The sequence below is a fragment of the Pteropus alecto genome, unplaced genomic scaffold (genome assembly GCF_000325575.1).
Source record: "Pteropus alecto unplaced genomic scaffold, ASM32557v1 scaffold173, whole genome shotgun sequence".
NCBI lineage: Eukaryota > Metazoa > Chordata > Mammalia > Chiroptera > Pteropodidae > Pteropus > Pteropus alecto.
The window spans coordinates 339,976-353,622 of NW_006433940.1; the positions used below are offsets into that span (position 1 = coordinate 339,976).

Sequence of the window (13,647 nt, forward strand, 5' to 3'; positions counted from 1 at the left end):
ATATACAGTTGTCCACTTTCTTCTGCGTGTGCCTTATCTCCATTCCCCTTTGCGAATTTGGATCTTTGAATCCTCCCCTTTTCAGTCACTGTTATCTCAATTTGTGTCTATGTACGCTGAATGTTCATTATCATCTTTTTTCTAGCAAATCTTTTCCTATTGTTTAAGCTTATAATGCCCTGTTCTTAGTAAGAGTTGCACTCCTCTGCTTCTATATGCTTGCTAGTCACCTTATTCTTAATTATGTATTTTTTTTGTCATTTTGTTTTAGGTGAGCTGACCCCTTTCAGTGTTTCCTGTAATGCAGGCCTCATAATGGAGAATTCCTTCAATATTTTTACATCTGGAAAGGTCTTTATTTCTCTTTCATATCAGAAGGAGAGCTTTGTTGGATACATTATTCTTGGCTGGTAGTTCTTTTCATTTAATAGTTTGAATTTTTGATTCTACTCCTTTCTGGCTTGCAAGATTTGTGCTGAGAAGTCCAAAAATAATCTAATGGGTTTTCCTTTATAAGTTACCATCTTCTTATCTCTGTCTGCCCTAGGAATTCTGTTTTTGTAGTTGACTTTTGATAATTTTAATACAATGTGTCTTGGTGAAGGCCTTTTTGGGTTGAGATAATTGGGTGTTCTGTTAACTTCTTGAATTGCAACCTCTAGCTCATTCCTTAGATTTAGGAAATTCTCATCTGAAAATACTTTTTAATCCCTGCTTCTTTTCCTCTCCTTTGAGAATGCCCATTAATCTTATGCTTCCTCTCCTGATGGTATCAGCTAGTTTTTGAATTTCTCTTTCATTATTTTTCATTCTTCAGTTTCTCTCTTCTTCCTTCTGATTTATTTCTAGATTTCTGTCTTCAATATCACTGATCTTTTCCTCCATTTGGTCAACTCTATTTCCCAAGCTTGCTATGTCATTTTTCAACTCTTGCAGTGTGTGTGTGTTTTTTTTATCTCCATTTCTATTCTGTTCTTTTTGAGGGTTTCAATCTCTTTGCTTTGCTCATCTAGTTGTTTTTTTTCAATTCCTGAAATTGTTGATATGACTCATTTTGGAACTCACTGAGTTTTTTCAGAAGTACCGTCCTGAATTCTCTGTCATTTAAGTTGCATATTTCTCTATGTCTTTAAGCTCATTTTCTGAAGATTTTTCTCTTTCTTTCTGAGAAGCCTTGTCATCTTGGCTGTTCATGGTGTTTAATGGACTATTTCTCTGCCTGGGCATTAATGGAAATGTATTCTGTTTTTGTTTGTTTGTTTGTTTGTTTGTTTAGAAAGAAGATTTATTATATAAAGATCTCTCTTTAGCCTGCTGCAAAGAAAGCGCTTTTCTTTTGGTTTTCAGTAGGTGACATCTAATCTTCTTGGATTCCTCCTTTATATAAAGCCTTAATAATGCCTTTTTTTCTTATAGATATTTAATCATGCTTCCTACCCTCAGTTTCAGTCTCTGTCAGTGATAGCAACAGTTTTGGTTGCATTTGCTCAGATTCTCCTGGGGCTCTGGGGTGTTTGGTCTCGGAGTGTATGGAGGAAAGGACCCTCTGGGTTGGAAGGCAGGGGCTGCAGCTCAGCCTCAGTTTTGCAACCGCAGCTGGTAAAAATCAACTGTTGTTTTTCTGCCATCCTGCTTCTCTGCTTTCTGCCCTGGACCCAGTCTGGACCCAGTCACTAGCTGCATGGAACTCATAACAATCCCAGGCAGGGCTGTTCAGGAAACTAGCCTCACCTTCTCCCTTTCCCCTCCTCCTAAAGGTAGCTCCATCAGCTGCAAGGGGCAGCTTCTTTATTTCTCCCAGTCCACCGCCTGACACCCTGGGTTCTGATCTGTGGTAGCTCTTATGTGCAGATCCCACATAGTTGTGCTAGTGTGCAGTTTCGGTGTTTTTTGTTGAGTTTTAGATATTCAGCTTATTGTTGTTTCAAGGGGAGAGATCTGGGTACGTCTCTCACTCCTCCATGTTTCTGATGTCACTCTGAAGATTATCTTTGAATTATTTTCCTTGGCTATATTGTTTGTGAACAATAACTATTTTGTTATTTACTTTCCAATCATTTAAACCTTTTATTTTTATTTTGTCTTACACTCTTTTTGTTTATATTAGTTTACTGCTGGGGGTAAATTATAATACATTAATATAATATAACATTATACAGCTACTAAAAATGATGTGCTAAACATTGAAGATACAGAGGTGAATAAGACACAGTTCCAAACATGAAGAAACACACAGCTTTGTGGGGCTGACAGAAAGCAGAATAACCTTGATAAATTAAAACTATATGTTTGACAATATAATTCAATTTTTAAAAATTAAACATACAAATACATTAACATATAGAGACAGAAAAAAATGCCAGAAACACATACAAATAAATGTTAAGAGATTTGTTTTTCGAGTAGTGGTATCTGTTCTGATTTTTATTTTAACCTTCTTATTTGTCTGCATTTTTTCATATTTTCTGCAAGGAGCATCTATTTTCTTTTAAAGTAAGGAGAAAAAATTGTAAAACTTTTCTTGAAATCAAATACTTCTAGAGCTCAAATATTTGTCTGATCTCTTGCTAGTTACTGTAAGGAGTTAGCGTTCTGTAAGGAAAGAATTAAGAAACCAAAAATTATAACACAATATGATAGGACCACAACAATGGTAAAAGTAGGCACTCGAGAAGTATGTTATATCCTGGAGCTTGCATAAGGTGGCAGCATGGAAGTTCACAGATTAAACCGATTTTTAAAGATTATAAAATATATCTTACTATACCACCTTGATAATAATAAATTAAGCAAAAGCATGGTAATATTTTTGGAAAGCACTGCCCAATATACAGTAATGTGAGTCAGGAATGCTAACTACATATATAATGTAAAATTTTCTAGTAGACACATTGAAAAAGTAAAAAGAAACAAGTAAAATATATTAAATACTATGTTTTATTTAATTCAATGTATCTAAAATATTATCATTTCAATAAGTAATCAATATAAACACATTACCTAGATATTTTACATTCTTTTTTTCATACCAAGTCTTTGAAATTTGGTGTGTATTTTGCACTTATAGCACAACTCAAGTTGGATTGGTCATATTTCAAGCACTCTAAAATCGCATGTGCTATTGGCTACCATATTGGACAGCAGAATTCTAAGAATTAGTGCATTTTAATAAACTGAAGGAAATATTTAAAATGTGCAAAGTGTTCACAAATTAAAGCAGTTCCCTAACTCACACTTAAAATCTGTATGCAAATTTGTATTCACTTTTGTGAGACCATGCTTAGACACTAGAATATTGCCACTATATATGGTTACCTAAATTCTTACTGATAAAGTGTTAATATTTCATATCCTTCTGCAGTCATTTTTCTTTCTTACACCTAATAACTAATACATATCTTTCTGTGAATGACATAAGATTGTCTTCTACCCAAATCATTAACTCATAAAATGGGTGTGTTAAGACTTAAGAGGAAATAATCTGACTTTCTACCAATGGCGGTTCTCTTCATTACTTCCTGCATGCAGAAAGCCATATTTAATTTTTCCAAATCTGTGGTCATATTTCCATAACACTCTAAAACTCTCAATTTTCAATAAATCATTTTGAGATCTACTGGGGAGAGAGGTCCTTTTCCACAAGAAAATCAACTTCAAAAGGTTGATAATATACTTTTAAAAAGCTATTAAGAATAAATATACCTTGAAAACAGAATGTGTAGCAGTAAAAAGATAAAATATATATTTAAAAAGAGATTAAGATATACATATTTTAAACCTGAGAAATGATCATAAACAAGGTAAAATTTACATCTTAAAGGAAATTCAGATGTACATTTGAAAAGACGGAGAGTCACAGTATCTTTCAAGGGAAAAAAAAGAAAGAGAAGCGTTTAACGAAGAAATTTTAGTTGGGCTTTAGACTCTTAGTGTAATTGATATAATGTAATTTTGATTGCAAGGGAACTTTGTTCACATCAGGAGTTCTAAAGATACCTGTTAGGGCAATTGTATAGTTCAAATATTCTATATGCACACTGTATTTCCTGCTAGATCTGTAATTAGTGAGCACAGTGAGTTTATATCTCCCAATATGGGTAAAGATGGACTATTTAAAACTTAGTTGGCAAAATCTGGGTAGTTACTTGGAAAAAAGTTGATTCCATATCCCAGATTATATAGCAGGATGAATTCCAAATGGTTTTTGAGATTTATGAAAACAAAACTTAGAGTTCTTAAAAAACACAAGTAAAAAATGTTTTTAAAGATAACTTTGGAGTGGGGAAGGCCATTTCAATTGTGACTCAAAAATCCAACATCATTTAATGGTAAATATTGTTAAAAATTGATTTCATGAAAGCTTGTGAAAAAGTGGTAAGAGTATAAGTAATTTTTCTTTAGTATATTTACACTTTTTTACTTTCCAAATTTACTGCAATAAATATGTATTATTTGAATAATCACAGCATAAAACAAAATAAAACCTTCTGTATAACAAGGTAAAAATCCACAAGCAAACTCAAAGACAGATTTCAGACTGAGAAAGAATTGCTATTCATATCACAAAAGGGATAATTTCCTTACGTCACTCAGTATACACCTGATTATGATGTAAAAAATCTCAGTGTCTTAAACAATAACAGCTTATTTTTAGCACATGATTCTTTTTTCCTTATTGGTTGGCTAATGGCTCTTATCTTCAATATTCTCAATCTGGGATTTAGGATGACAAAATAGTAAATATAGTATAAAGAAGTAGAAAGTATTTTTCCTCTGCCCATCTTAGGTTCATTGAATGGGGCTGTGCAAATTAAACTGATAAAAAACAAAGTAAAAACAAATAGAAGTTTGTTAATGTGTGCATCATGCATACATATGGGAGTATTCAGTGATGAGTAACTTAAAGGGGTAATTAGCACTTCAGCTTATATAGCATCTTAGTAAAGAAAAATAAATTTGTAGAGCATTGACAAGGCAAAGGAAAAGGGTTTTAGGTTTACAAGGGCAGCAAACTGTAGGAAGGTAAATATATGCGGGAAACTAATGGAGTAGAGTTTATTTGTGCAGCTCCATCTCAGCACAAACTTTTTACTTTTTCATGGCCATAAAATTTCCCCAGGAGAGGGGATTATGACAGTCTTTATTTCTCAGAAGTTTCTGCTTTAAGCTAGATAAAGAAAGCTCTGGTAAGGCTTCTTTTTGCATCTGTTTATTCTCATTTGCTGCCAACTCAAAATAATCTTTATGCCAAAGTGACATATTTTGAGGGGCATATTTTGATCCCCTACATTAGCCTCTATTTAGAATATTGTCAGTTGCTATTTCAGGGGGAAAGTGAGCTATGGAGAATCATGCATATGTCTTTAAAATTCCAAGTGAGAAGTGACATGCATCAAGTCACTCACATTTTAGAGGGAGAAAGAAGTCACATACATAACATCAGCAGAGCAGAGAAACATGCTCAGGACATATACTTGTAAATGGAGAATGAACATGTTTGAAAAAAAATTGATTACTACACTCCTATATATAAATATATATGTGTATATATATACATACATATGTGTATATAAATAAAGGGAACCTACAGATCAATTAGAAATATCAAAGATTTAACAGAAAATTTGGCAAAAAATATGAAAAGACAGTTCATAGAAGGGAAATACAAATAACTCTTCAATATATCAAATGTGGAATATAAGAAAAGATGCCCAAATTCACTCATAAGAACAGAACTGTACATTAAAGCTAAACTGATTATGAAGTTTACCAACTAATAAATAAATAATAAAGTTGAGTAATGGATATGTGGGAATTCATTATAATATTCATTTTGCTTTTATATTCTACAGTATTGCTGAAATATTATATTCTACAATATTACTGAAATATTATGTTCTACAATATTGCTGAAATATTATATTCTACAATATTGCTGAAATGTTCTACAATAAAGAAGAAAAGGGGGGAGAGAAGAAAAAAAATCGCATAGATGGTAGAGGCTCTGTTCATCCCTCTGGCGACCAAATCAAAGTTGTGATAGAAACAAGGAGCAGCAGCAAGGAAAAATTGCCTGGGATGAACAAGTCATACAACTAGAAATCACCCTGTAAAGGAAGAAGGTAGGACGGGGTGAGGATGTGGGACTGCCTGGTCTTGAGTGGCTGAGTGAGACAAAGGCTGCGGCAGGAGTAGATGCCTCTTAAAGGGGCCACATCTGCGAGCAGATTTTTCCCGGTGACGGATCTGCTCCCTCTGAGCACCAGTGCGCTCAGGGGGCATCAGGGACTTACAAAAAGACATTGTCGGAGTGAGGGTTGAGGTGAGACTCTCTTTGTACAGAAGTGCTGGTGGTATCCGTTGTTCCCTGTTGAGCCCTCGCCCCTTCCCAGTGCTTGGACACAGTGCCTCCATAGCCGAGATGTAATCAAACTGGATAACAGGTCGCTCAGCCCAGGGGAGTCTCTGAAACTCCACCTCCCCCAACTTGCGGCTCCACCCAAGCCACATCCAGTATATCTTCAGCGAGTCAGGTGCTCCTTGCTGAGCAGCACCTAGTCTCACGCTGGAGGCAGCTGGCCTCGGTTTCTGGTGTGGCCTTTTGAGGCAACTATAAGCACAGCATCTGTGGATTGCTTGCTGAATCTTAACAGGTGGTCTCAGAGGGGTAGGGGCTTGGGCTAAATTTGGCCTTCAGCTGAACCCCTCTCAGGACTGTGCCACTGGACACCTACTTCACAAATCTACACTAATAAGACTAGGAGACTTAGGAGCTTTGCTTAGCACATAGAAACAGACAGAATGGCAGCCAAAATGGGAAGACAAAGAAGCAGAAACCATATGAGAAAATAGACTGAGGTCCAGGAAAAATGGAGTCAAGTAATCTAGCAGATGCAGAGTTGAAAATACTGATTATAAAGATGCTCAATAAACTTAGGGAGAGTGTAGATAAATTCAGTGAGAACTTCAACAAAGAGATAAAAAAAACATAAAAATGGAAATGCAAATTATAACAGGAAACCAGTCTGAGATGAAGAACACATAAGCTGAGATGAGAAGTATATTAAATGGAATAAACGAAGGAATAAACAAAGTAAATAAAGAAAAGGATCAAATGCCCCACCTAGAAGACGGGAAAGCCAAGGACACGGAATCTGAATAGCAAGAGATAAGATATCAAGACTATAAAAATAATTTAAGGAGCATATGGGACACTATTAAGGGTCCAAATATCTGTCTGATCAGCATAACTGAAGAAAATCAAGATGTTGAACAGCTGGTTAAGGAAATAATGATGGAAAACTTCTCTAACCTGGTGCACCAAGACACATCATAATTAAAATGCCAAAAGTTAAATACAAAGAGAGAATCTTAAAAGCAACAAGAGAAAAGCAGATAGTTACTTACAAGGGAGTACCCATTGGACCAGCAGCTGATTTCTCAAAAGAAACTATGCAATACAGAAGGGCTTGACACAAAATATTCAATGTGAAAATCCAGGATCTACATCCAAAAATACCTTATTCAGCAAAGCTCTCATTTAGAGTCAAAGGACAGATCAAGAGCTTCCCAGACAAAAATAAGGTAAAGGAATTTATCACCACCAAGTCGGTATTACAGGAAAAGTTGGAGGGACTTCTTTAAGAAGAAAAAACATGTATCAAAAATAGGAATAAAGAATGGCAACTACTACATCTCTATCAATAACTACCTTAAATGGAAAAGAATTAAGTGCTCCAACCAAAAGATAGAGTGGCTGAAAGGATAAGAAAATAAGACCCCTACATATGCTGCCTACAAAAGACTCACTTCAGATTAAAAGACACACAAAGACTAAAAGGAAGGTGATGGAAAAAGATATTGCTCTGATGGACCTAGAAGTATTTAAGTCAGACAGAGAAAGATAAACACTATATGATTTCACTTATATGCGAATCAAAGGATTAAAAAGAACAAACTTATCAAAAACAGACTCACAAATATCGTGGACAATTTGGTGACGGACAGTAGGGAGGAAGGTTTGTGGGCTGGGAGAATGGGGTGAAGGGTTAAAGAAGTACAAATTAATAGCTGATGGATGGTCACGGGGATGGGGAGCACAGCATAGGGAGAGCAGTTAGCATTAATACGTTGGCTAGGTGGAGGATCAAGGGAGGGAGGAGCAAGGAAGGGAGTCCATTTTACGAACTATAGATGTCTAACCAATGTACGGTATACTTGAAATTAATTAAAATAAATAAATTTTAAAAAGAAAAGGAAAAATTATACTTATTAACTCACACAAGAAGAAATAGAAAATCTGGATAATCCTATATCTATTAATGAAATTTAATCACTAAACAATAACCTTCCAAAATAGAAAGTGCCAAGACCAGATGAGGTCACTGGGGAATTATATCAAACATTTAAGAAGGAAATCAAACCAGTTATCTACAATCTCTTTTAAAAGATCGAAGCAGAAGGAATATTTACTCATTCCATGAGGCTAACATTACCTTAACACCAAAACCAGACAAAAATATTACAAGAGAAAATCACAGATCAATATCTCTCATGAACATACATGCAAAAATTTTCAACTAAATATTAGCAAATTGAATTCTACATTGTATAAAAAGAATAATATATCATGTCCAAATGAAATTTACTCTAGATATGCAAGGCTAGTTCAACATTTGAAAATCAATTAATGTAACCCGTCACATTAACAGACAAAAGAAGAACAATCGCATGACCATGTCAATAGATGCAGAAAAGAATTTGACAAAATCCAACTCATTTATGACAAAAAAACCCCAAAAAACAAAAAAAACAAAAAACCAGCAAATTTAGAGTAGAGGAGAATGTCCTCAACTTGATAAAGCACATCTTCCAAAAAACTAACAGCTAACACCATATTTAATGACGAGAAACTGGAGGCTTCCAGCTAAGATCAGAAGCAAGGTAAGGATGACCTCTCCAATATTATATTGGAAGTACTAATTAATGCGATGAGACAAGAAAAGGAAATAAAGTTATGCAGAAGGAAGGAAGACCTACATTGAAACATTACTGTCATCCAAAGTCTATAGTTTACATTAGGATTCACTCTTGGTGTTGTACAGTCTATGAGTATCACACATCATGGTTTCTCACCAACAATGAATGATAGTCCCTATTATTCCACATTCTTCTCAGCATTTAATGTTGTCAGCGTTCTGGATTTTGGTCATTCCAATAGGTGTAATAGTAGTATCTCATTTTAATTTGCAATTCCCTGATGATGTGTGATGTGGGAAACATCTTTTCATATGCTTATCTGCCATCTGTATATCTTCTTTGGTAAGGTGTTCATTCCAATATTTTGCCTGTATTTTTTTTAAAGTTGTTCATTTTCTTATTGAGTTTTGAGTTCTTTGTATGTGTTAGATACCAGTCCTTTATCAGATACGTGTTTTACAAATATTTTCTCCCAGTCTATGGCTTGTTTTCTCATTCTCTCAAAGTTATCTTTTAGAGCAGAAATTTTTTATTTTAATAAAGTCCAATTTAGCAATTACTTTTTTCATGAATTCTGCTTTTGCTGTTGTCATTTTTACTTTTGAAGAGTTGTTATTTTCTACTGTGTAACTTCGGAATCAGAGACAAAAAGCATGTACCTGAGGCTTCTGCAGCTCCACCCCGGGTGAGAACAGCACTTTCAGTGGACCATAGCCCGGCAGCTGCAGCTAGGCTGCCAAGCAATCTGGCGGGTGTTTATTCCGGCTTAGGCGGTATTGTCCAGGTTCATTCTTCTGCGCAGTAGACTTGGGGAGACCCAAAGCTATTTGAGATGAAGGAGAAGCTGGAATAAAGGAAAGGGAGAAAGGAAATGCGGGCTTCTTAAATCTAAGATTCTTCATGAAGCTACAGTTCACAGATAACCCGCTTTAGTGCGGTGGGCGATGGTCTGCGTGGCGCTAGCCATTGATTCTGGTGACAAAAATCAGGGCAAGAGTTTCACTTTTTAATCTGTCTGGACAGACTTTTTTTTTACTCCAAGTGGGATAAGATTGGGAGTGGCAGCTCCAAAGATTCATTTGACCATTCAACCTACTCTGATGTAAGAAATTTGGGTAGCATTTTCCATGAGCCTTTGGCTAGTAGAACATTCTTTAAAGGGTCCTGAAAAATCCCTTAATTTTATTCGCCTGGGATTCGATTTGGCCAATGGGAGAAAGAACAATTGTGCTGAAGATGCTAAAATTGTGCTTCTGCTTCAATACCAGTAGATATTGTCGACGCGTCTCAGAAGAAGGTTACTTGGGCGTAATCCGAACGAAGCTTTAGGTAGAATTCACCCTCAAAGATGGCAACTCCGATTGACTACAAAATAGCTAAGTAAAACGCTTCGCATTTTTGATAGGACAGAAATTCTACTTGGTAACCCCTCCCCCACCAGCGAGGTCATGGGGATGTAGCTCAGTGGTAGAGCGCTTGCTTCGCATGTATGAGGCCCCGGGTTCAATCCCCGGCATCTCCACACCTGTCTTTTCTTCCCTAACCGTTCTTGTACCTGGCCTGAAATAATTGAAGTGTTTTAGTCCTTCCTCGTTTTTGCTATTATTATTTCCTTTAAATTGAGCTATTAACCACCTGCATGTTTATTTTTTTTCCGTTTGGTTAATTAACCGCCGCCATATTCTCAGCTTCCTGGACGCTTCCCTGGGATGTTTAATTAGGCAGTGAGTTCTACGAAGCCACAGGGCCAACTTAGATGTAAATTCATTCTATGATCTCATTCAGGAAGAGAGAATACAGCTGCATATAAAAGAATGATTTAGCTCAGTTAAATGAGGTCCTATATCCACTCCCATTTTCCACAAGAAAATAATGGGTAAAAATAAAATGTTAGTAATTTTTTTAGGGGGAGAGAAAGGTAGGATGTGTTAATAGTATTGTGTGGTTGCGTATCGGTGTTCAAGAGTCCATCCTAGGACCATAAGAGGAATTTCTTTAAATGCTAGTTACTAACTTAGTTCTCATTTTATTTCTCTCTACCTCTTTGGCTTTACTCAAGGTTTCTGTACAGGAAACCTTGTCATGGTCCAGTGTAGGAGATCTGGAAAAGTGTAAAGGTTAGGAATCGCTTGTGGAAATGGAAGGCAAAATTAGTTAGAAACCAATAAAACATTGCATGGTAGCGTTGAGGATCCAATTGAGGATGCATTCTGGGCAACTGTAATTAAATGAATTTTTATGCTTATGTGATTTTTGCTTTGCAGTTAGGTTCATTCCTTGATTCAGTTGCGTGCTTTGGAATATCGATAATGTAATAACAATAATTGACTTTATTGTTTCTATTTACATTTAAAAATGTACTAAAAACAACAACAGGTATTTCTCTGCCCTTGTTAAGAGAAATTCCAATAATTTATTTAGTACACATTTTTCGTGTGACTTCTCTATGTTGTTACGTACCTCTGGTAAATTAGGGAATCAATCTGAGAGTCAAGTAAGGGAGAGTCAATATATAAGTAATATTTGCACTCTGTGTTATAATTACCGTATTGGAGGTTCATAAAAAGATACACTGTGACACAGAAGAGGATAAGATCAACTCTTCTTGAGGGGGGTAAATCAGGTAAAGCTTCCAAAAGAAGAGACACTTGTGATATGTATTAAAGAATACACATGGGATGTTTACAGCTGGACATGAGGATCAGTGTGTTATTCTAGTTATAATTAATACCATGCAGGTGGCATGAAGAAATGACACAAAACATTGGAAAATTAGTTACATATGGCTAGAACATAGGATGAGATAGGGAAACATAGAAGATGTTGTAGGAGATGTAGTAATATGTAGCTCATCAAGAGTTTGTTATTTTTTAAAAAAATTCCCCTTCACATTTTTCACCCATTTCTTCCCCTGCCTCCCCTCTGGCAATCATCAGTTTCTTATGATTGTATGAGTCTGTTTTTGTTTTGTTTTGTTTTTCAGGTGCCACAATAAAGGAAATTATACAGTATATGTATTTATCTGTCTGACTTATTTCACTTAGCATAATACCCTCTGGATAGATACATACATGTTGTTGCAAATGGAAAGATTTCATTATTTTTTTTATTCCTGAGTAAAATATATATTATTATATATATATATACATTATAGTGTATATATGTATGTATATATGTATATGTATGTATGTGTATATATATCATGTCTTCTTTATCCATTCTTAGCATGTGGGTTGCTTCCATATCTTGGCTATTGTAAATAGTGCTGCAGTGAACATGGATTTACATAGATCTTTTCAAATTAGTGTTTTTGTTTGCTTCGAATAAATACTGAAAAGTGGAACTTCTGGGTTGTATGGTAGTTCTATTTTTAGTTTTTTGAAGAATCTCCATATTGTTTTTCATAGTGGCTGCACCAATATACAATCCCACCAACAGTGCACAAGTGCTCCCCTTTCTTCACATCCTCACCAACACTTGTTATTTTTTGACTTTTTGATAACAGTCATTCTGACAGGTGTGAGTTGGCATCTCATTGTGGGTTTGATTTGTATTTCCCTGATGATTAGTGATGTTGAGCATCTTTTCATGTGCCTGTTAGCCATCTGTATGTTTTCTTAAAAAAAAAAAAAGTCTATTCAGATCCTATGCCCATTTTATAATTAGGTTTTGTTATTGTAGTTGAGTTGTATGAGTTCTTTATATATTTTGGATATTAACCCCTTATTGGATATGTGATATCCAAATATTTTCTCCCACAATGATACATCTGACAAGGGGTTAAAATTCAAAATTTATAAAGAACTCTTAAAAAACAACACCCCAAACACCAAACAATCCAATTAAAAAATGAGTAAAGGACCTGAATAGGCATTTCTCCAAAGAGGACATACAGATGGCCAACAGACATATGAAAAGATGCTCAAGGTCACTAATTATCAGAAAAATACAAATTAAAACCACAGTGAGATATCATCTTATACCTGTCAGGATGGCTATTATCAATAAATCAACAAACAAGTGCTGGCAAGGATGTGAAGAAAAAGGAACCTTCGTGCACTGTTGGTGGGATTGCAAATTGGTACAGCCACTATGGAAAATTTTTTTGAGGTTTCTCAAAAAATTAAAAATAGAAATATCTTATAACCTAGCAATTCTACTTCTGGGTATTTACCCAAAGAAAATAAAAACAATAATTTGAAAAAATATATGCACCACTATATTTATTGTGGCACTGTTTACAATAGCCAAGATATGGAAGAAACCTTAGCGTCCATCAATAGATGATTGGATAAAGATGAGGTGGTATGTAAGTACAATGGAATACTACTCAGCCATAATAAATGAAATTTATATGCTACATTAATAAAGATAAAAATCATTTGATCATATCAATAGATGCAGAGAAAGAGTTTAATAAAATTCAGCATCCATTTATGATGAAAACTCAGCAAAGTGGGAATAGAGGAAACATTCTTCAACATAATAAAGACCATATATGACAAACCTACAGCTAATATACTCAAAGGAGAAAGCTAAAAGCATTTTCCTTAACATCAGGAACAAGACAAGGATGCCCAGTTTCACCACTTCTCTTCAACACTGTTTTGAAAGCCTTAGACATAGCAGTAAGACAAGAAAGAGAAATAAAAGATATCCAAATTGCAA

At 35.2% G+C, this 13,647-nt stretch overlaps 1 non-coding gene across 1 annotated transcript; it reads left to right on the forward strand.

Annotated features, from left to right (window-relative positions):
• The first annotated feature begins 10,429 nt into the window (after positions 1–10,429).
• Positions 10,430–10,501, forward strand: TRNAA-CGC. Its single transcript has one exon. It is a non-coding gene; the product is annotated as a tRNA-Ala (tRNA).
• Positions 10,502–13,647: the final 3,146 nt, after the last annotated feature.